Source organism: Eptatretus burgeri, chromosome 3 (genome assembly GCF_056783735.1).
Source record: "Eptatretus burgeri isolate ZD-2024b chromosome 3, Ebu_testis_v1, whole genome shotgun sequence".
NCBI classification, from domain to species: domain Eukaryota; kingdom Metazoa; phylum Chordata; class Myxini; order Myxiniformes; family Myxinidae; genus Eptatretus; species Eptatretus burgeri.
Window position 1 is genome coordinate 110,009,974 of NC_140963.1, and position 25,347 is coordinate 110,035,320.

General features: G+C 44.0%; 1 protein-coding gene and 1 long non-coding RNA gene across 5 annotated transcripts in view; both read right to left on the reverse strand.

Moving 5' to 3' along the window:
* PLEKHA5 (pleckstrin homology domain containing A5) overlaps positions 1–25,347 on the reverse strand; it is a 260,790-nt gene that overhangs the window by 215,537 nt on the left and 19,906 nt on the right. The gene's annotated exons all lie outside the window — the stretch shown is intronic.
* Positions 3,924–5,617, reverse strand: LOC147030695 (uncharacterized). The gene is made up of 3 exons (XR_015055804.1): positions 4,731–5,617; positions 4,354–4,606; positions 3,924–4,214 (listed from the first exon to the last, which is right to left on the reverse strand). It is a non-coding gene; the product is annotated as an uncharacterized LOC147030695 (long non-coding RNA).

The window sequence follows — 25,347 nt, forward strand, 5'->3', positions numbered from 1 at the left end:
TATCCTGGTGTTGGCTTGGGATCCAAGGGTCCTGAGTTCAAGCCTCGTTGCCCGCTGAATTACTTCACCAGGGGACTGACTCAGCCTGCCATCCTTCCGAGGTCGGCAAAATGAGTACCAGCTTGCTGGGGATGATCGAGTCATTCGAGTATCCTACGTCGGAGTGGCGACCCGTCCAAGATTGTGCCCAATAGCCAAGGAAACTGCTTCGGCAGCACCGACGCTCTGTACAGAGTATGGTCCCAATGGATGGATGGACAACACCAATGTGTGCGACCCATATATACATTAAAACACGCTTATAATTTAGCATGCATTTTTAATGCAAAACTTTATCGCATTGATGTGCAAAGTTGTGTGTGTGCAACAATTGTTTAAACTCCTTGGAATGAAAGAATATATAGTACAGTAGATCAAGGTGCAAACAAACACAGCTTCCAGAACGGGCGTGACTAAGTTGGACAAAACCCAAGGTCAAGGAGTAACATCAACTTGTGATTAAGCAAGCCATATGTGTCACTCACACACACACACACACACACACACACACACACACACACACACACACACACACACACACACACACACACACACACACACACCTATTGTCGACGCTACAGCAATCCGAGATACGATACCCATCCACACTCAAGCCACTTACAAGTCATGCCAATATCCCTGTACCCCTCTATCTCCAATGCATCTCAGTACCGATCTAATTTCAATTTAGCGTTATCTACCCCTCTACTGCCACTATCTTTCCACGCAGACCTTTCCATGCATCAACTACTCTCCGACTGAAATCCCATGCCTTAATTCAGCCTAACTCTCATCTTCTTTAGCCTCAAGCTTTGGCCCCTGGTACCAACATTGGCCATTCTGTTGAAAAGCTCCACTGTACCTATCTTGTCGACACCCTTCATTATCTTTAAACATCTCTTTCAGTTCCCCTTGTAATCACCTCCTTTCTAATGTATAAAAGTGCTACCTCCTTCAGCTAAAGTTTTGCTTATTTAAGTACACAAGTTTGTCAAACTGTGCCTTTGGCAGCTCAGGAATACAAGTCCAAACAATAGCAAATTGTTTATCAGACCAGTGTCTGCACCTTGCAGTGCACCTCTGGCTATGGTCTCAACTAGGCAGCTCAAAATGTGACAAGGCACCTGGGCAAGCTTGTCGAGTCCATGGTCAGAGGTGCATTTCAAGTGCCGAAAGAAATACTACGAATGTTGTATTAAAAGTGGCTGCAGATGCTGTGCACAGAATCTGCGCATTATTCACTAATTACGGTTAAATGAGAAAGGAAAAAATAAAAAAAATAAAAACAAAACAACAATCAAGCAAACAAATAATAATATTGCTCTAACTTCAGTTTCAAAAAAATAATAAAATAAAATGAAATAAAACGCAGAACATTTCTGAAATATACAGATTACATTAGATATGGAAATGAATGATCAATTAAAAAAAAAATAGATCTGCATATAGACTCACTCACAGACCGATTACTCACACAGACCTCTCCAAGACAACACTGATCATATAATCACCCATTTCAATCAAAGCAAAACATCACAATGAAAATACAGAAAACAAACTAGAAAGGCACTCGGTAGAGCGTATACCTCTGCCCCGTAATGCCTGATCCACAAGAACATATCTGGCCCAATATATTTTTGAACTTGAGGGGGAGCACTCGGTAGGGTGCAAAACCTCCGCCGCCAATACTGCTGGGTCACTTAAGTGAACCTGATATCCTATTCATTGTAGGTCAAAACGGATCAGACTCTACTGAACCACGATTGAATAAACTAAACTAAATCGACGCACATGTAGAAATGACAAAAAAAAAAAAAAAAAAAAAAAAAAAAAAAAAAAAAAAAATCGAAAATTTTTTGAAAAAAAAGTTGCAAAATTAGTTTTTTTTTTCTCCAACAAATTTTGTTTGGGGGCTGGTAATCACTTAAAACATGTAGAAATGCAAAAACAAAAAAAATTCAAATATTTTTCAAAAAAAAAAAAAAAAAATCGAAATTTTTTTGAAAAAAGTTGCAAATTTTTTTTTTTCTCTCACGAATTTTTTTTGTGGGGTTGGAAATCACTTAAAACATGCAGAAATGCAAAAACAAAAAGTCAAATATTTTTTCAAAATGGCCGCCACAGCGGCCATATTGGACTTTGATCCAAGTACAAAATCGAATTGCATGATCCTTGGACCACACCGAATCCCCCCACCAAGTTTCGTCGAAATCCGTCCAGGAGTTTCCGTAATACTGTTCACAAACAAACAAACAAACAAGCAGTCATAGACGAGCACTTAAGAAATCGTCAACTTGACCTCTGACCTTGTCTAATAAAATCTGTCTCTCGAGAAGATAGCGACGCAAACCAGAAGTTTCTACAATGATTCTGTACCAAACCATCAAAAATCGAATATTTCACCTCACTGTGACCTTGACATTTGACCGATTTTGACGAAAATCTAATCAGCACGAGCCATCACCCTCCTGAATCACGTGGTGTAATTTGACATTGGTAGCTTCTTCCGTTCTCAAGTGATCGTCCCGACAAACAAACAAACAAACAAACAAACAGAAACGGAAGTCATCAACATACTTACGAAATCTTTAGATTTCGTAAGTAACAAGCAGTCATAGACTGGTACTTACGAAATCGTCAACTTGACCACTGACCTTGTCTAATAAAAGCTGTCTCTGGAGAAGGTAGCGACGCAAACCAGAAGTTTCAACGATGATTCTGCACCAAAACATCAAAAATCGAATGTTTTGGATGTTTGACCTCACTGTGACCTTGACCTTTGGCCGATTTTGACCAAAATCAAATCAGCGCGAGCCATCACCCTCCTGAATCACGTGGTGTAATTTGACATTGGTAGCTTCTTCCGTTCTCGAGGTAACTGTACCAAACCATCAAAAATCGAATATTTGACCTCACTGTGACCTTGACCTTTGACCGATTTTGATGAAAATCTAATCAGCACGAGCCATCACCCTCCTGAATCACATGGTGTAATTTGACATTGGTAGCTTCTTCTGTTCTCGAGTTATCGTGCCTACAAACAAACAAACAAACGAGCAGTCATAGACTGGTCCTTCCGAAATCGTCAACTTGACCTCTGACCTTGTCTAATAAAAGCATGAATCAGTCAGAAGCCCAAGGGAAGCTTGAATTCTGAATTCATTGTGGTCTACGATTTTACACAGTGGTTTGCAGATAATGAGTCCCAGACAAAAACTAGATTTCTTATAAAAATTCAATTTTTTTGTTTTTATTTTTAAAAAAGTGATTCAGTACCAGCAGGATATGCCAAATAATAGGTGTATTACTTTTCAGAAGAATCTGATAAAAGACTTATTATTATATATATATATATATATATCAGTTATTCATCTCTGTTCCAGAATTTCGACAACCGAGTTTTTAAGCGTCCTAAGCGATCGCAAAAACCGAAGACAAAATTAAAATCGAAGTTAAAACGAACTCGTAACGTCGAGCGAAGCAAAAATACTCCATTTCTCCACGCAAAACCTTAACGTCACTCAACGACGCGTCTGCTCGAGCGCACTGCATCACGTGACGACCCGTGACGCGTCGAGTGAAATATTTTTTTATACAATCTTAAAACGTCTCCAAAACATCCGATTTTTACCAGAATTTCGACAACCGAGTTTTAAGCGTCCAAAGCGATCGCAAAAACCAAAGACAAAATTAAAATCGAAGTTAAAACGAACTCGTAACGTCGAGCGAAGCAAAAATACTCCATTTCTCCACATGAATTTACGGAATTATGTTTGACCTTTGACCAAAATCTAATCAGCACTAGCCATCACCCTCCTGAATCACGTGGTGCAATTTGACATTGGTAGCTTCTTCCGTTCTCGAGTTATCGTGCCTACAAACAAACAAACAAACAAACAAGCAGTCAGAGACTGGTACTTACGAAATCATCAACTTAACCTCTGAGCTTGTCTAATAAAAGCTGTCTCTTGAGAAGGTAGCAACACAAACCAGAAGTTTCTACGATGATTTTCTGTACCAAACCATCAAAAATCGAATGTTTTGGATGTTTGACCTCACTGTGACCTTGACCTTTGACCGATTTTGACCAAAATCGAATCAGCACGAGCCACCACCTTCCTGAATCACGTGGTGTAATTTGACATTGGTGGCTTCTTCCGTTCGAGTTATCGTGCCTACAAACAAACAAACAAACAGAAACGGAAGGCATCAATATACTAACGAAATCTTTAGATTTCATAAGTAACAAACAGAAACGGAAGGCATCAATATACATACGAAATCAGTAACAAGCAGTCATAGACTGGTACTTACGAAATTGTCAACTTGACATCTGACCTTGTCGAATAAAAGCTGTCTCTCGAGAAGATAGCGACGCAAACCAGAAGTTTCTACGATGATTCTGTACCAAACCATCAAAAATCCAATGTTTTGGATGTTTGACCTCACTGTGACCTTGACCTTTGACCGATTTTGACCAAAATCCAATCAGCACTAGCTACCACCCTCCTGAATCACGTGGTGTAATTTGACATTGGTAGCTTCTTCCGTTCTCGAGTTATCGTGCCTACAAACAAACAAACAAACAAACAAACAGAAACGGAAGTCATCAATATACTTATGAAATCTTGAGATTTCGTAAGTAACAAACTAACAAACAAACAAACAAGCAGTCATAGACTGGTACTTACGAAATCGTCAACTTGTCCTCTGACCTTGTCCAATAAAAGCTGTCTCTAGAGAAGGTAGCGACGCAAACCAGAAGTTTCTACGATGATTCTCTACCAAAAAAATCAAAAATCGAATGTTTTGGATGTTTTACCTCACTGTGACCTTGACCTTTGACCGATTTTGACCAAAATCTAATCAGCGCTAGCCATCACCCTCCTGAATCACGTGGTGTAATTTGACATTGGTAGCTTCTTCCATTCTCGAGTTATCATTTTTTGGATGTTTGACCTCACTGTGACCTTGACCTTTGACCCATTTTGATCAAAATCTAATCAGCACTAGCCATCACCCTCCTGAATCACGTGGTGTAATTTGACATTGGTAGCTTCTTCCGTTCTCGAGTTATCATGCCTACAAACAAACAAACAAACAAACAGAAACGGAAGGCATCAATATACTTATGAAATCTTTAGATTTCGTAAGTCACAAGCAGAAACGGAAGGCATCAATATACTTCCGAAATCTTTAGATTTCGTAAGTAACAAACACACAAGCAAACACACAGAAACGGAAGTCATCAATATACTTAGGAAATCTTTAGATTTCGTTAGTAACAAACACACAAACAAACAAACAGAAACGGAAGTCATCAATATACTTACAAAATCTTTAGATTTCATAAGTAACAAACAGACAGGGGTGAAAACAGTAACCTCCGTCCATCTTCGATGGCGGAGGTTAAATATGATATATTGTTGTGGGCCGGGGTTCGGCGACGCTAAACGACCACCAGGGGGAGCAGTGGAGTCGTCTACCACCGAACACCCGGAATTTAGGTCGTGACTCTCGGATAAGTCCGAGAGTTCACCCGTTTCCTTGGTGGACCGTGGTCGCCAATATTTTGATGGCGCGGGGTAGGGTTAATTGCCTAATTTCAATATACCTAAATACCCATGTCATCCAACTACCAGGGAAAACCACACCCTCGACGGACCTCGGGCGGAACGGACCATTTACCGAGCCCGATCCGGGTGTAAACCGAGCGGGGATTACAAAGATCCGTCGGTCCAAATGGCAACTTACCGGCCCAAACGCCCTTACTAGTCCTCAATACGCACCTTGTTCGGCCAATGAAAGAAAACACGAACAACTAACTGGAACATTTAACAGGGGAAATTTATAACAATAATTGGGGAGGGGAAGCACACAAAGAGCAGAGTTTTCAGAATAAGAAAATGTAAATTACAAGGAAAGGAAAAAACTTCTACAATCCTACTTACAGACGGGGCCCACGGACACACAGGCACGCACGCACACACACACGAAACTGGACCCCGTGGGTATATTCGGTAGAGCCAGGCCGGGGTACCTGTCCCGCCTCGTGCGGTCACACCGACCACGAACCACCACGGTGGGACTCGAACGCACGATCTTCGCGTTGTCAGCACCAAGACTGCAGACCGCTCAACCACGACCACAAACCGCGCCGCAATCGCCACCAGGACTGCAGACCGCTCAACCACGACCACAGACAGCGCCGCAATCGCCACGAACACTCCTGTCTGCTAGGCAGTCACTTCGATCACTGCTGTCCGTCGTCCTCTCGTCTCTTTTTCTCTCTGGAGGTGTGATGGGTTTCTTTTCTCACCACTCGCCTCCTGATTGGCTGGGGCGCGCGTGTGGTGCTCACCCTCCACTCATTGGCTGGAGGAAATGCTCTATGCCCCTCCTTGGGGTGGAGCCTCGATCCGAAGCGACAGAGGCTCCACCCACGCCCTCAGCCAAAAACACGTGGGCAATGGTGACTGGGTCGAGTGAGGGACGGTGGCGTTGTTGATGTAGTTGTAGTTGTAGTAAAAACCTAACTAAAAAAAAAAAAAAAAAAAAAAAAACTTGTAGCACACACACGAAATTCCCACTAGACAGAAGGAGGGATTCTAACTATAAACACATACTTATGAAAATAACTGAACTACGGGGTCTCTGGCTGTCTGTGTGCAAAAGGCTTCCAGATTCGTAACAATATATTGTTTTTGGCCCCATCTCTCAATGGTGAAAAATCACTTTAAAAAAGAAAATTCTCGTATCCAGATTCAGATTCAGATCTTAACCAAAATCGAATCAATTAGTCCTTGCCACACACACGTGTCCACCAAGTTTTATCCGAATCCGCCCACAACTTTTTGAGATATCGTGCTCTATATCGGTTTAGCCAGATCTCTCAATGGTGAAGAATCAATTAAAAAATTATCAGATTTGGATCCGGATTCGGATATTAACCAGAATTGAATCAATTCTTTCTTGCCACACAACCAACATGTCCACAAAGTTTCGTCCGAATCAATCTAAAACTTTTTTAGCCATCATGCTAAATATCGTTTTTGGCTCCATTTCTCAAGGGTGAATTATCACTTTTAAAAATTCTAGTTGTCGGATCCGGATCTGGATTTTCACTAAAATCGAATGAGTTCGTCCTTGTCACACACCAAACCTGTCCACAAAATTTCATCCGGATGTGTCCCAACTCTTTGAGATATCCTGCACATACACAGAAAAACAAACAGATAGACAGACAGGAATGAAAATATAACCACCTTTATCTTCGGTGGCAGAGGGAAATGATCAATTTCATAACAATATGTATTTCCTGAACTACCTTTCTCGAAACCCAATCATGCACCAAATGAAAAAATAAAAATAAAAAGGAAGCCTGATTATCATCATTATTTTTGTTTTTGAAAAACCTATCAGTTCATATATTTTAAGTACTCGATAACCTAAAAAAATTAACCTTGAATGGCCTAAAACCTCATTCTGTGCATTAGTGTCAAAATAATTTATTAATTTCTGGTATATTACACAGAGTTCTTGCAGGACTTGACAAATCACCAATTTGAATGAATTATAGGGGCTCTGACAGATGTTGGAATTAGCTTCACGAGCGTCACACAGAGTTGTGCAGTTGAAAAAACGGTTGGAGATGAAAGCCAAATGGTAAAAGGATCTTGATTGAGATACATTTGAAGATAAATGATATTACCTCTGCTGTTTAAAATATTGTTACGGTTGTGGAAATTTGCAAACCACCATTCAGGTCCCGTAGGTGAGATATCTCTGGAAGTACATGTGTAGTTAGCCCAAACCCGTTGTTTAGAGGGAATAAATGTGATTCATTCGGGCTGCGACCCTTTAAGATAGCCGTTTTTCTGTTCTATCTTTATTTTGAACCAACCACGTCTCAACCGCCATCACACAACAACCACCAACCATAACGCCGCTTCACAACAACAACAACAACAACACCAACAGCCACGATCTTTACTTTCACAACTCGCTCCCGCAAACATCGCATCACCGCCATTCCAAACGGCACCATGGCCATAAACCACCACCATAAACCCTCCACCACCTTCACCTCTCTCCTTCTGCGGCCATTCCCGCACCACCTGTGAGCACAGAGCATCAGGCTGTCCTGGGCTCGTACGGGACGCGCGCCGAGCCGCGAGTGCAAAATGCGGCCTTTCCGAGGAGAATTCGGATCAGGAATGCTACACGCCACCTTCTGATCCGTCCAATCAGCAAGCGCGGGGCGGTTTGGCCCCGCCTCCAGGCGCATCGGTGTAGAATCGAGATATGCAAATTCTAGGATCAGGGGAGACTCGCGCCCCTTTTTCTACGTCCAATGGGCGAGCGTGGCTCCACCCCGAGCTCGTTCTGATCCAGAAATTTGCATATGGGTTCTCCTGCCAGCCTATAAAGCGCCGAGCACGGGGCGAATCTCGGCAGAACCGGTTTTGGAAGAGAGTAGAGTCAGTTTTGGAGAACAGAGTGTGGCAGCGGTAGAGTGTGGCAGCGGCAGAGTCAGTTTTAGTCGAGTCGGTCTCGGTCGAGTCGGTTTGGGCAGGGTCGGTTTGAGCGGAGTCGGCCTTGGAAGGGCGAAGAGAGTTTTGGGGCAGAGTCGGGTTGAAGCGCGGAGTGGAGTCGGGAGGCGAGGGTGTACAGGTGGTTTGCTGCAGTCGGCTGAGGAGAATTGGGGAAGAGACCGAAGAGCTCGGGTCCGAGGCAAGGAAGACGGCGGTCGGTGACGAGGTCGCGGTGGAATCGCTCGTCGCGGGACACAAGCAAGCCAGCTATACTCTTTCCCCAGAGCATCAACAATTACCCCCCTTTTTTTTCCCCCGCGCTGAGATAGTGCGAAAAGGGGGCCCCGTTCCCACCCCACTCCAAGCAGTGCCAACGAAACCCGCGAAGGAGCACGAAGTCGGGGCACCGCCGCGCTGCCACATTTGCGGCTCATCACAAAGACACGGGTAGGATCCACCCGGTCTCACGGACCTGACCGCTCTTTCAGGTTCCGCGCAAATATTGGCCCACAGGCCCCGTCTGCCCTCTTGTCTTTGAGGGTGGCCCATTTCTTTTGTTTCTGAGTAAACGTGTGTGTGTGGCGCCAGTCTGGTGAAGTAAAACTGTGTAAGTGTTGCCGTGTGTATGCGTAGTCGGTTGTAGATCTGCATTGTTGTGTTTCTTTTGTTGCAATTGCTTTATGTGCATTCTGTTTAATTGTATATGTGTGCTCTCCGTGTGCCGCGGAATAAATGTGCATCATGTTGAACTGTTTTCCCGTTTCGCTTCGTCTTTTCTTTAATTGAATCTCCGTCTTGCTTCACGTAAAGGGTTGGTAGTGGGCTTAATACGCCCGATAATTAATCGGAACCGTCGAGGCCGACGATAACACTGCTTGGTTATCCCGATAGTACGGAACGGGTCGCTTAAGTGGCCCGTGTCCGGAGTCGACCTGCGGCGAGGTGCGATCGCTCGGTCTACCCTCCGCGTGGGTACTTAGGTAGGTCGAGTTTGGCGAACAACCCTATCCCACGCGGGGGGCCGATTGGCACGATCGTGGTGAGGCCGAAAGGCCCACCCGTGACTAGCTCCCGGCGTTAGTCCGAGAGGGTCACGACAGAATTGTCCGTCCGGTAGGCGACGTGCCACGATTCGAGTTACGTGGCCGTTCGCACGCCGGCGGGCGCGAATTCGCAACAATATTTAGTGTGTGCATGATATGCTGTTCATTTTTATTATCCTCACGCTTTTTAAATGAAACGGATGATATTGTAAATGGCTCCATCTGTCTGTCTCTGTCCTTCAGTCATGTGGCAAAAATTCAGCAAATTTGGCAGTTGTGGTCATCGCATGGTAAGAAGTTGCAAGACAAGTGTAATTTTTGGCCTCGCCCCCCTGTGCCAGGGAAAAAGTTCAAACACCAAAAAATGCAATTACAGGCAAATTTGTTAATACATTTTTGAATGAATCTTTGTATATGCAGTCAACATTGGGGGGGGGGGGGCATGTGAACTTGGGTTAATCCTGGTTGAACTGTATCCAATTTTCAACTTTACTTTAGGTGGGAATCATTGGAATTTTTGGTGGCGTGCCATCGACTTCACTCTAGTTCCATTTTGCAATCACGATCGATTGTGTGTGTATGTGTGAGTGTGAGTGCGAGTGCATATATATATATATATATATATATATATATATATATATATATATATATATATATATATATATATATACACACATATATACATACACCACATCTCAGTTTTCCGCAACTTAAGTTCAAACATATTGTCGTGTCCACACCGGTTAAGACTGACCTGGACGGATAGCCGAACAGTTTTCTCTTGGAGGTGAACACGTGATCCTTGGAGATTATAGAACATGCGGGATGGGGCAGCAAAGCGCGTACCAGACGTGTTCACCATGACAAAGGACAAGGGTATATACTCGAACCCACAGCAGACACACAAGCAATCTTAACAAATAGGGGTTTAATGATCATGTCAAGTATTCATAAGAGGGATAAATCAAAGCATAATAATGAAAATAAATCAAAGCACGAGGTAATGAAACGTGAGGTAATCTGCAGCCTAAAGTCGAGGCACCTCTACACAGTTACAAAAACAGACAAGGGGAAAAGATAATAAAATAAAAGGAAGCCCCTCCCTTTATTGTGGCACTTAGCTTCGTCCAGAAATTATCCTTTTTGGACCTGGCGTCGTCACTGCGTGTGAAACCGCAACCAAAGTGGCGTCGAGCTGCTCTCTGGGTGGGAAACGCATGAGAGGAAATTCGTGCGGATGGTCCCTTCATTAAGGGCCCAGAAGCCGCCGTACAGTCTCTTCTCACATTCGAGATTGCCAACCCTGCTCCTCTCTTACACCAGGTCCACTCACAATTACAGCCCACCTTCCTTCTCTAACACACAACAGGATCACACTGAGTTATTGCTGAGAGACACGCTCTTCTTGTCCTCTCCCTCTTGTAAATGTACCACTACGCAACTCAGCTGAACAGCAATGACGGAAATTCAAGACTGAACTCAGCTCAGTCTTGCTCCAGCACGTGGGCAAATTCACAAAGCCCGAACACAAGAATCGCGCAACCTTCTTCGGCATGTCGAGGAGAAGCCAGCGAGCGAGAGCCTTCCATCTACACCGTGTACCTCACCCAACTCTCCTCTCACACGTTGTGGCATCACGCCCATCCATCCTCCACCCCAGGGGCGTGGTTTGCTGGTTGTTATTCTGAAGCGGGGTTTTTGCCTGCTTGGAACATTCGGTTCGGTTGTTGTTTTAAGGATGTGATTCCTTTTTAATCGCCAGTCTTCTCAATACAAAAACATAGGAAAAGGGCATGGGGGCAATCCAGTGTGACTACCCCTCATTTTCATAAATGCCAAGGTGAGCCAATGAAAAAGAGCCAATAGTTCACAAGGTTTCGGAAAAGCGATGATAATAGAAAACCAAGACACCAAGGTGAACAACGAATAGTGAAGATCTTGTGAAAAAAAGCCAAGGGGTGGTCACACTGGGGCAATTACATACTGGGAGAAATTGGCATTCATCCCTACCTAATTAACACAGCACTCCCCTACCCCCCTCCAATGCGGTGACACGTAACAACTTAAGCTGACAGTTTTTCCTCCTTAAATTACATCGGGATGTCTCCTCCTCATCCACGGACCATGCTGCTCTATACAATCCTACCTTTACTATGAAGTTCCTCCATCTACCCCAAAAACACAACATGTCATTGAGATTTTAAAAAATAGTAATAATAATAATAATTCTGCAGCAGTTTATCCCCACAAGCCCTATTTTCAATCAGGACGAAAAAAGCAAAATATGTCAACATTTGTAGTCATTCTTTTCGGATAGTCAATAAGTACACAGAAGCAATTAAAGCTGAAAGCAATGCGTGCCGAAACAAGCCCAAGACAGGTTGTCGCCCACTTCGACTTGTCACAAAGATATTTTGCTCCAGTTACATTTTTGTAATCTATATATTAGTCTTGAATTGTGGACTATGCCGTATTTCATGAATGGGAAGTAGCCCACTTAGACTTGTCACAAATACATATATCATAATAAACGTCAGTGTGCGCACGTATGTGACTCCTCCATAACTGCAAAACCATGAAACCTAGCCTGAAACTTTGCAAGCATACTAAGGGAACTAGAAGGAGGTGCATGAGTGAAAATTGGGTGTTTGGGTCAACTAAAACAACCCTTTTGAAGATAATTAATGGTCTTATTTAATTATCCTTTATCAAGGCTCATCCTTGGTCACCTCGCTATCCCTCGCTTGGGTCTTAATTCACCAATATTTTTTTTGGCCTACTCAACAATTCCTTGACTTGGAACAGGCCGCAACAGTTTCTTAACGATAAAGTTTTTTGTTTTTTTCCCACTTTCCTCACTCATAGCATCGAATGCCTGATCATACCTATGAATCTCTGGTCACGTTACAATGCTTATAAATGCCAGGAGACAGCGTTTTTGGTTTTACTTCATTTCCACACATGCCATAACCTATAGAATCTCTTAATCCAAGCTGAATTTCAAAATTTAAACTTCTTTATCGACTTCAGCAGTAGTTCCGACTGCTAAAAAAGAAAAGAAAAGTGTTCATTGTCCAATTCAGATATTGCTTGACATCACGGGCATTTTCCGGGTGCATGGTGTTTATATGACCGATCAGTGATCGCTAATCGCTTACAAAGCCAGCCGTTCCTGATCAACCATTTTGTTGGAGTGCTTGCTTGAGTGCTTAAGCCACTTTGAGAGTGCTCCACAATATTCGCACTGTCACTGAATATATCGATCGCTGAACTAAGTTCAGGGCCCACTCGCCTGCGTTTGGCCATGCGGTGCCTCTTTCAGTGGCTTGCTCGCTGAAAATGTAAAATTGTATTTTACACCACGTTTCCCCTTTTTGTACGACATTCTTTCAATATATGACCTGCGACTTTGGCATCGATAGATATACACATAAAACAAATTAAACATTTCATTTTAAAAGTTTCTTCAACCGTTTTGTTGGCATGCTTGCTTGAGTGCTTAAACCACTTGGTGAGCACTCATCAAGCTTCAATGGCAATACCCTGGTGCGGTCCTCCATGGGGACACCTCCGGAGGTAGAAGGCAAAATAAATTAGATGACTACAATGAGTAAAAATTGTTTTCAGTCATTACAAAACCTTGAAGCCACATCACAGCAGGATAGCCGAGAGGTATGCACGCTCTCTCCAAGCTATCTAGCCTGGGTTTGAATCTTGACCAAGCTATAAACTGTCATCCCAGTGCTTCACAGGCAGGGTGATTCATCAATGTGTGCCGCCTCTCAGATGGACGTTAAACTGTACGACACGTCTGAAAGAATCCCTTCATGCTCCTGCCTCAGACTTGGCTTCACGCTGTGAAAATCAATGCTTTTCGGATCATTGGTATCTCCCATGATGAAGCTCAGACTTTGGGGTCTCACTCTCACCGCAGGCAGGTCAGTTGTCTTTCTGTCTTATACTGTCTCTTCTCCGGCCTTATCCCCCTGCTCCTGCTCCGTCCCCTCATATTTCCGTATGGTGCTCAAGGTCTGCCAGCAACCCCCCCCCACCCCCCCCACAGTGAAACTGCCAAAGTCAAAAGTCAAGAATTACTGTTCACTTTCATTCTTTCATCCCACCACTGGAACAAGCCCCCACTCTCTCTTCAATCACACCCTTCCCTTCATCTCTTCAAAACAGCTGTTCACCACCATCCCCAACCATGATCTTTTCTACCCCCATTAATCCACCCCAAACCCATCTCTTTCAAATTCCCTGCTTTCATTCCAGAAAGTCCCTGTCGTGGCCATATTGTTTACCCCATGTACCCCCCCAACCCCCTCCTCTCCCTTCCACAGATCTAATGTTGCTGTTCCCTACTGTTTTGTGCTTCCCTCTCCCACCCATCTCCTGCTCCCTTTGTTATATGTTGTGTGTTAATTAGCTCTTATACGATCCTCGACAATGTCTACAAAAAAAAAAAAAAAAAAAAAAAAAGAGGCTTTTTAATGGACGATATTCTCCTCAAGATTGGAGAACAAATAGGTGGAGAAAACATTTGTGCCTTTTCTAAAATGAACCACAAGATTGTTGTTTTTGTTTCACAAACGTGTTTTGCGGACATTGTTGTGGAGAACGGGTCATTTCTCGGAGATGATGAAACGTCTGTCCCAGTTTCATCAATGGACACCCCGGCTAAGAAAATATCACGAAGTAATGTTCCACCCTGCCTATCAAACAAAGTGATTCAGCAAAGGTTTGGTGATTATGGCACTGTAGTGTCTCGAATTATCATGGTTCCTTCACGCACCAGGAACAACAAATTAAAATGTGGAATCATTTAGGTAGGTTGTTCTGCTTTGTCATGTTAAAAGATGGTGCAACACAGCTGAATATCTCCTTGAACTTCAAAGTGGCAGAACATGATTATATAATTTTTGCATTAAGGGAGACCTTAACCTGCTATGGTTGTGATGCACATAGTCACACCAAGTACCATTGTCCTAATGTTAAGAGAACATATGCTGCTGCTGCAGCAGGTGGATCGGGTCCCCCCGTGACTGTAGCAGTGGGATCACCGCTCCCACCTGCGGCTCTTCTGGTCGACTCTGCCAGTGATTCACCAATAGCACAGGGATCTACGCCAGAATGCTCAGGTGTGACAAAGATGGGATAGATAGTGACCAAGTTAAAATGGGAGAGGAGCTGTAAATTTCAGAAGGAATATTCTGTGATTTTTTTTGTATACCTTCTCAAGGCTGATATTAGTAATAGCATTTTGCTCCACAATAATAGGAGGTCAGCAACCCCAGCATGTGCGAACATGCTTGTGCATTCAAATCAAACAATTGAAAACAGTATCAAACCCTCACCTGTATAGTGAGTCTTTCGAAAGGATCCTTACGAAACATCCAAGTCAGAAGGAAAGCCATTGGTTGACTATTTTTTTTTATTCTTATTTTTTTTTTGTATACCTTGTCGAGGCTCGTATGAGAGCTAAAACACAACGCACAGCAAGGGGGGGGGGCATGAGACAAGAGGGGTGGGAGAGGGAAGGATAAAAAAGTGGGGAACACAGACATTAGATCTGTGGAAGGGAGAGGGATGGGGTGGGAAACATGGGGTATACAAGATGGATATTCCAGGAAGGAAAACAGGGAATTTGAAGGAGGTGTGTTTGGGGTGGATTAATGGGGGTAGAAAAGATCGAGGATTTGGATGGGGGACGATAAGAGGTGGTGGTGAACAGCTACTTTGAAGGCCTGGAGGGAAGAATGGGATTGAACAGAGTGAGAGAGTTTATTCCAAAGGTGGGAAAAAAGAGGAATGAAAGAGTGAAGGTGAGCAGTGATTCATGATTTTGGTAGTTTTACCAGAAGGGGGTTGTTGTCGGACCTTGAGCGCCATGTGGAAATATGGTGGGGACAAATCGAAGACACAGCGGGGGGAGGGGGGAGAGACCGGAGAGGAGACGGTAGAAGACAGAAAGACCACCGACCTGCCCGTGGTGAGAGAGTGAGAGGCCCAAAGACTCAGCCTCATCGCGGGGGATGCCAATGATCCGAAATGCCTTGGTTTCCACAGCATGAAGCCGAGAAAGGTGGGATGCAGGAGCACCAGCCCAGAGGGGAGAGCAGTACCCCATCAGGCTGAGGATGAAAGCTTTGTATTTGGACAGGAGCTCAGGTGGCCGAGGAAGGACTTTGCACGACGGAGGATTCCCAGTCGGCGACTGGCTTTGGAGGCCAGGTTGGAAATTGTGGTTTTACTAGGAAGGATCATGGCAGATATTGAGACCCAGAAGCTTGAAAGAAAAGACTTCTTCCAGCGGATTGTTGAGAAAGTGGATGGGGGTGGGGGGGGGTTTCCAAATGGTCCTTTGAGAGACATAGTGAGAGTGTGAGATTTAGCCAGATTGAAAGACATGTTCCACGTGTTGGATCGGTTTGTGATTTTATCCAGATCTGCAGTGAGCAAAGAAGCTGCTGCTTGCCGGTCTGAGGGATGACAGATGGTCTGGCAGAAAGTTGACCCATCATCAAAGAGATAAAGAGGATTTTCCAGAGAGTCCGAGAGATCATTGATGAAAACTAGAAAAAGAACAGGGCCCAGAACGCTCCCTTGAGGAACTCCAACCTGGACAGGAAGAGGGAATGAGAGAACCCCATTTAGGGCCACATGTTGACTGCGATAGGAGAGGAAGTCTGAGAGCCATGAGTGGAGATGGCCTTGAATACCATAGGAAGAGAGTTTGGTGAGCAGGGCAGGGTGCCAGACCGTGCCAAAAGTACGCGATATGTCCAGGGATACGGCTCGGATTTCATATCTGGCATCGCGTACCTCCATCCATTGTTGGGAGAGCAGAAGCAGCATATCCAGGGTAGAGTGACTTGGTCTGAAACCAAATTGATGGGCGGAAATCAAGGCATTGGAGAAGAGGAAGGATTTAATGTCTGAAGCGATGATGGATTCCATAACCTTGCTGATTATTGGCAGAAGGCTGATTGGTTTGTAATTGCAGGGATCTGTCTTTACACCTTTGTTATGCAGGGCAGTAACGTTTGCTGATTTCCAAGCAGATGGCAGATGACCTTGAGCAAATGAGAGGGTGAATTCAATAAAGAGAGGGTAAGCAAGCGCAGAGGAGCAGGTGTTTAGGACACGTGGGCTGATGCCGTCTGGACCGGTTGCAGAATCCGAGTCGAGGCTTGACAGCAAGCTCTCCACCTTGTCAGGAGAAAAGGATACAGAGTCCAGGGACAGTTGGGTGCGTCTGGGTAAGGTGGGTACAGAAAGCGATGGGTTTTGGACACAAGATTTCGATGCAAACACCGAGTTTAGGCATTCAGCCTTTTCATGTGTAGCATCAGCAGTGGGGCCATTTAAGGTAAGGAAGGTGATGGAGGGGAACATACACCAGAAACATATTTGATTAGATACCACCAATATTTGGAGGAGGGAGAGAGGTTTGAGAGTTCAGACTTGAGGAATAAGTTATGGATACTGTTTCGAGGAGGGTTTTGAACCGCTCCCGTCTCGGCAGAGAAAATTAGAACAAAGGTGGCAATGTTTGGGTAGTATAGATATGACAGTCATTTTGATAATCCTTCGCAATGTGAACGAAGTGGTGAGGTCCTGGTTGAAAACGAGCCTCCACCACTCACTCATGTTTAGAGAGATAAATCTTGACAATAACACTCATATCCATGAAGCAGAAAGGCCTACTCTTGAAGATAATAGCCAGCTTAGGATACAGGACAACAAAAAGGATGAAAAAATAAACAAAAAGACACTTATGATGGGGCAGATCTTTCTGTGCAATGACAACAGAAAGAATGTACCGAGTCTGTTACAGAAGAGGATTCAGTAACTGAATCGCAATGGAATGACCACAATGATACAGTTGTAGGTTCTGGTAGCCTGTCTTTCTCCTGAAGTGAAGCTTCAGGTGCACTGCAGGGGAAAGGAAACTAAATCACAATATCTCAGGAGGAAATCGTTGGTTTCCTGAATGAAACCTTCAGACGACGCAATGTGCAAATTAAGGATCATTTTCCTGATATTAAAGCTTTCATTGTGATTGCACGACTCTATAGAACTCTCTGAACCTCAATTTCAGCACTTCAGGAAATCCTTGACAAAAGCAAATGAAGAACCACAAGTAGAAGGTCATTTAAGTGCCTTGAATCTCCAATGAGAGAGCTGCAAATTGCAACCCTGAACATTAATGGGGATCGAGCCCCATTACGGAGAATTCAAGCAATCCAAACTCTCCATCCATCAGGAACAAACTCGGTGCGGAGCGTTGGTGCTGCTTTGGCTATCTTGCAGAATAACTGATGGATACTGTGAAGCAGTAAGCGGTCTCCTTGGCTATTGGGTACAATCATGGATGGGTCGCCACTCCGACACAAGATACCAGCAAGCTGGAACTCATTTTGCCGACCTCGGAAGGATGACAGGCAGAGTCAACCCCACCTGGTTTAAATTTCAACAGAAAGTGGGAGTTGATCTCAGGATCCGAGGATCCCAAGCCCACCACCCTAACCATTAAGAAAGTGGTTTTCAAACTTTTTTTAGTGGCGACCCAATTTCAGAACCTCTCTGCATCGCGCGACCCAAAAGATTCAAAACCCAATTCATAATATACAAGATAAGATTTCATGTGACACAAGAACATTTACTGTTTACTTTATTCACCATCGTCATGTTTTCAGACGAGTAAACGGAGAATAGCCGACAGTATCCAAATAGTAAAGTTGAATGTTTCAGAAGTTTAGTCCGAATGACATTTAGATATATCAGTAAGAAGGATGAGCCTGTTTTTCAGAAACCAACTTCTCTATTCGTAGAGAAGTAGATGACAATGCCAGGATCATATCATGCTCCATTTCTAGGCGATTTCTGTACTTTGTTTTAATCACCACCATGGTGGAGAACAACTGCTCACAAAAGTATGATGAAGGATATGGCATGAGAACCTTAATGGCGCGCCGTGACAGGGTCAGGTACGACGGCAGCATTTTGCACCAGAATGTCGACAACTAATTCGTCCGCGCAAGAGCCTGCGCTCCTGAATCCTGCTGGAGCTGTACAAGCTCTTCCTGTGCTGTATCATCTTCATCAGCAATCGAGTTCAATGGAGCCGTGAAAGGGTCCCGAACCACAGAAAAGGACTGCACATCCAGCTCAGGGAAATAGTGCTCGAACTGTTCAATGAGCGACCGAAGGTGACGTGCTATCTCCCCAGAAAGACTGTCGAGCTCAGTATCATCGTACTGGCAGGTCGTTAGATGCTCCACCAGACGGGGGGAAAAGGCTGAAGCGCTTAACAGCTGCTTTGTCTGCCAGGAATTTTAGAGTCGCCAGAAATCCGCTCATTTTGTCGTGAAAAATCATAAAGTTGGCATCTTTGCCTTGGAGGGAGCGGTTGAGGACATTGAGACGTTCAAAGATGTCAACGAGATAGCACAGTTCTGACAGCCAAGATTCCGACTCAAGCAACGCTACCCATGCCGTTTTCCCTTGTGCGTAGGAACTCCTTCAGTTCATCTTTGAGCTCGTAAATGCGCAGAAGAAGGTTTCCTCGAGATAACCATCTGACTTGAGTATAGAATAGTAAATTCTTATGGTTGGCGTCCATCTCCTGGCAGAATAGCCTGAATAACCTAGTGTTGAGGGCGCTCGATTTGATGCGATTCACCATTTTTACCACTTCTGAGAGCACGCTCTGCAAGGTTTCTGGCAAAGTATGAGAGGCGAGCGCTTCTCGGTGAATCATGCAGTGTACCATGGAGATCTGAGGAGCCACCTCAAGCAATTTAGCCTTGAATCCAGAACGCACTCCTAACATTGCTGGCGTGCCGTCTGTTGTAGAGCCGAACAACTTTCCGAAGTCCAGATCATGGTCACGATAAAACTGCTCTACTTTCCCAAAAATGTCCTCACCTTTGGTGGTGGCCTCCAATGGTTTGATGAGCAGAGGCTCATCGACAAAGTTATGAGCCTTGATGAAGCGGACCCAGACGATGAGTTGCGCGTACGATGCGATATCAGTGGACTCGTCCAACTGTATGGCGTGCCACGGCGATTCCTTGGTCTTCTGTACGACCTGAGCAGTTACGTCCAGACTCATATCTTCACTTTTGCTTTGGATGGTGTTGTCAGAGAGGGGTATAACTGCCAGTTTCTTCGCCGCTTCCTCCCCAACCATCAGAGATACCATGTCCTTTGCACATGGCAGCACGAGTTCTTCCGCAATGGAGTGAGGCGTTTTAGTCTTGGCAACATGGAGCGACACTCGATACGAGGCCTCTAATGCCCGAGAATTGGTCTGATGGCATGTACCCTCTCTGTCAAGACGCGTATTCTTGAGTGCAAGAAGTTTCCTCTCAAAGAACACTCTTTCCTTATCCTGATAAGGCACTTGTTTTGGAGTCAAATGCCTCTGCAACTTATTTTGTTTCATAGACTCCGTAGAAAGCATATCAAAACAAATCACACACTGAGGCCTCTGCCCCACTTTTATCCACCACAGAGTAAAATCCAAGGTCCAGAAATTTATCCTGGTAAGAACGTTCTCGAGATTTGCTGGTGGCCGGTGCTGCCATCACAAATAAGGTCTCGAGTCGTACGTGGAGATGCGCATAGACGTTAATGATAGTCAGAATCTGAGTCTGAGAGACTGTGGATCAAACCACTAATTTCCCACCAAAATGAACCGCCCTTCAACGAGCCCACGCATCGGCTGGATCTCATTCCAAGCGTCACGTTGTGCCGGTTCCCATACTTTGAACGAACCATTTATATTACATCCCGTAAAAGCGAACACCGATCGAAAATAGACAATTTTTTTTTCGCTGCAAGCGGACGCCCGCGACCCCACAAAATTTGCTCGGCGACCCCACTTGGGGTCATGCCCCCGGGTTTGAAAAACCAAGCATTAAGAAAATACCAGGCATAATCCAAACTCTAGAGTGAATAAAAGCCGATATTATCCTCTTACAGGAGACCCATGCTACAAACACTCGAGCAGCTGCGTGGGGAAAACTACTTTGAGGTGGGTGGTTTCCAAGCGGGTTTCCGACAACCAATGCGAGTGTCGCTATTTTTTATGTTACAAGGCTTCTGCGCATCAAATTACCTTTAAGAAAATATGAGGTGTGTTCAAAAAGTATCCAACCTTAATTTTTCGTGCGTAAACAAATGAAGCCAGGGAGGCGTGGTTTGGTGCACGTATGTAGGCGATCCTAATTCGTATGCATGAATATTTTCCCGCCTGCAGAAGCTGTCAGTCGCCGACAGACCGCCGATGAGTGAGGAAGTGTAAGTGAGCGCCGTCGGATTTTCGTTTTTGACAAAATGACGGAAAAACTTAAACAACACTACTGCATCAAATTTTGTGTAAAGCTTGGCGATTCCCAAGTGAAACGATCCGCAAGATTCAACAGGCCTTCGGGAACGAAGCAATGGGCACCACACAGATAAAAGAGTGGTACACCCTCAAAGATGGTCGCACATCAGTGGAAAGTGAAGCACGTTCTGGTCGGCCCTCAACATCCCAAAACGAGATCATCATTGACCAAGTGAGGATCCTGCTGATGCAGGATCATCGAATCACGATCAGAAAACTTGCAGACGAGGCAGGCATCAGCATTGGATCCGTTCATTCCATTGTGACTGAGGATTTTGGCTTAAGGAGAATCTCAAAGTTCGTGCCAAAGCTGCTAACGACCGAGCAGAAGCAACTCCGTTTGGAGATCGCACAGGACATACAGGAGACTGTGAACAGCGATCCCAACTTCTTCAACACAGTGATCACTGGCGATGAGACCACAGTGATCCGTCATTTTGTCAAAAACGAAAATCCGACGGCGCTCACTTACACTTCCTCACTCATCGGCGGTCTGTCGGCGACTGACAGCTTCTGCAGGCGGGAAAATATTTACGCATACGAATTAGGATCGCCTACATACGTGCACCAAACCACGCCTCCATAGCTTCATTTGTTTACCCACAAAAAATTAAGGTTGGATACTTTTTGAACACACCTCGTATATAAAGGGCACCTTATATCTGTAGGATTCCTGTGTAATTCACAAAAAAAAAAAAGAAAAAAAGAAATCGGAGGTGAATGTCTATGCACCGAGTGATCCTACAGAAAGGAAAAAAAATTTTTTCCACACTCCAGGATTTCATTAAAGACCAGGATTCAACCATGTTTACTTGCATTGCTAGAGATTTTAATTGTACAAGTTACCCAGTAATTGATAGGAATGGTCATTAACCTCATGTAGCCTCCACTAAGGGGTGAGAGAACATCATTAAAAACGATTTTTTTTTCAGGATGTGTGGAGGATACAACACCCACATTTGCATTGCTACACATGCTGCAGATGTCAGGATGGCTTTATTATCAGGAAAAGACTTGATAGAATGTATGTTAATAAGGCAATGTTAAATGTTGCGACTCCATTCCAAATTCTACCAACCGGCTTCACAGATTATATTTTAGTCGTGCTGTCCTTAATTACCATGTCATCAGGTGGTAGTGCACATTGGACCCTTAATACCGGCTTTCTGAGTAACAAGAACTTTAAGGACTATTTTCAAGCTGTATGGGAGAAAATCCGTACCTCCAAATTTGAACATGCTAACCTCCGGTTGTCGTGGGACCTTGAGAAATCCCAAATAAAATATTTCTGCCAGCAATATCATCGACATATCACCAATATACCATCTCTCTCAAATGATTTGTTAACGTCTGAGATTGTTTCTTTTGAGCAAAATCATGATGCTGGAAAGAACACACGAGATCAGTTGATATGGACAAAAAGAACATTGCTAGCCAAAATGGTTAAGCAGAGGGCAATGGGTACCTTGGTACGAATGCGGATGAGTAATCAGACGCTAGATATGCCAAAGAGAGAGTTCTTCAATTTTGAGAACTCCACTAGTCACAACAAATCCATGGCCTACTCACTCTAAATGGGGTCTTGAGGACCGCCCAGCAAGGAATTAGGGGCATCTGAAAAAAAACTTTTACTTCAACCTGTACCCCCCCCCCCCCCAGAATGTGGATAATGATATGATACAGGAGCTGATTGCTGGGCTTCCAAAAGTTGAAGAGAACCAGCAACGAGTGCTTGACTCTTCAATCCTGGCCAAGGAACTTGAAGCAGCCATGCGAAGCCTAAAAGACGGAAAAGCCTCTGGGATTGATGGCCCACCCAGAGAATTTTTGTAAGACTTTCTGGAATCTTGTTAGACCCGACTTGCTTAATGTCCTTAACTCTTCCTTGTATAAATTTACCGATCAAGGCATGACTGTGAGGAATACCTTTCTTTCTTTCTTCCTTCCTTTCATACAAGTGCTACTTTATCAAAATGAAGATTACTGCACTGTGAAATTGAATATAAAATAGAAGTTCGTGGAGGAACATTCAGCAATTGTAAGCGTCAATTAACCAGTGGACACCAAAGCTCTTCGAACCATCCAGCAAACTTCGGTAAAAAAATTGGAAGCGAGCCAAAATGAATCCGTTCTAGGTCGATCAGTAAAATATGCTGGTCATATTGTAATCCACCGGCCTGTTGCAACAACAAAAAAAAGCGTAAAAGGGTGCCATGGCAGGTGCTCAGTGAACAGCAAATTTTGCACAATTTGCAGACGAAAAGTCATGACTCTGCCAGTGATATCCATAAACACCTGGGCCACACACTTTCCAGGGGCGATGCAGTACAACAGGCCGAAGCCAGTGGTACTTTACCAATGCTCACTGGATGGCAAGGATTAGTCCTTTGGGCGGCTGCAAGACAATAACTTCGTGCCATAACCTAGCTGCTATTAAGTTATTGATAACAAGGGTGTGTCCTCTAAAAGACAGAGACCAAAGTAGTCCTTCCCATGTTTTTAAACGGCATGTAATCTGTTCTAACACACCTTCCCAATTCTTCAATTCAATCTCCGGATTACCAGGATAGACTCCGAGAACAATTTTAAACCCATCCATTTTCCAGACTATGCTCTGTGGAAGTGAAGGTGGCGGTATTAAGGAGCGATTATGACCTCACCGAAGAGCTGCAATTTTACTCCAATTTACCTCACAAGAGGAGGTTGCAGAGAAATTTTCCAAGCAACAGAGAAATTGTTTGGACCTCTAATTAAAACACAAATATTGTCAGCATCGGCCATCAGCACAAATTTTGGGCCTTCGACACCCCCTTATCCTGGGGCATTCACTGCCTGAGAGGACAAGAGCGGTTCAAGGGCAATTGCATATAACAGCTCTGAAAGAGGACAGTCTTGACGAATACCTTGTCAAAAAGGAAAGGGGGAACATAACCTGTTATTAACTTTCATCATGCAATAGGTGTCAGTATACAATAGTATCACATAAGAAATGAAATGTTTTCCAAACCCCATCCCTTTAAGGACAGAAAAAAAAGGAATTGATGATCGACACGATCAAAGGCTTTCGCTTGATCAATGAACAATAGCCCATAATTATCATGCAAGTAGTTGTTACAAGAAATACTATCTCATACCAGAAAAATATTATCATGAATAGACCTTGCCGGAACACAATCAGTCTGATCCGGGTGTACAACAGAACCAACTACAGCTTTCATAGGATTTGGAAGAAACTTAGAGAAAAATCTTGTCATCGGCACACAGTCATGCCAGTTTTCAATGATTTGATGATCATCAGTTTTGGGCAGCAGACATACAACTGCCCTCCTTCATGATAATAGCAGTTCTCCAATGTGGATGCTTTCCTTAATAAGGTGTGTGACCTCAGGGATTCATCTGGGAATCGGTGGAGATCTGATGGGTCAATTGCGACAAGCCTTGGCTTCACATCTGTTCGACTTGTGGACGAACTCGTCCGAATTGTGATCAGAAAATTTAGACTGTTGAATATTGGCTGGGAAAGTGCTGGTATTATGGGGGATTTTTGGCTGGCTATTCCAGAAATCAAGGTGCTCCCCTCCGTTCAGTTAAGCAGTGAACACCTTTCCGACTTTCACTTGGTAACTAAATCTGGGAACCATGACCTCTCCAGACAAAGACAAGCAGCATCATCCCTTTCTGCATCAACACGCAGCCAGCCATGTGGTCATAACGGCTGGGGCCCAGATGCCCATCAGCTCCACTGTGGCCTCAGATGTATATGCTACTTATTTACAGCCTATTGGTAGACATACAATGGAGATTAGCACATTGGCCCTCCCTTCCAACACACCCTTGTACACCTTTTCAAAAGTTCGATACAGGTCACTTGTCCCTTCTGAGAGCACAAGGGAGGATCTTTCATGCTTACATGCAATGTAAAAGACTGAATACTCTCTTTTCCTTACTTTCTGATCTTTTTTCAAAAGCTGTCACTTCCTTTCACTTCACAAATTTGTGTTTGAGTGCCTTTTAGCCCCTTTTGTAGGGAGCATGGTGTTCTCAACTTCCTGGTTGCTGTTGTGATATATATATATATATATATATATATATATATATATATATATATATATATATATATATATATATATATATATATATATATATATAGCAGTACAACATAGCTGGTAGCAGACGACAGACCGTACACGGGGAATGATAAAAATACGCATTATGCAAAATGCAAGTGGTACTATGGAACACCAAGACTTCCCAAACATTGTCGGCATGTCCACTAAGTGCCACAGCAATTTCATAGGGATCGTGTGACAGCGAGCAGAGTTTTTAGTGTGCAAGC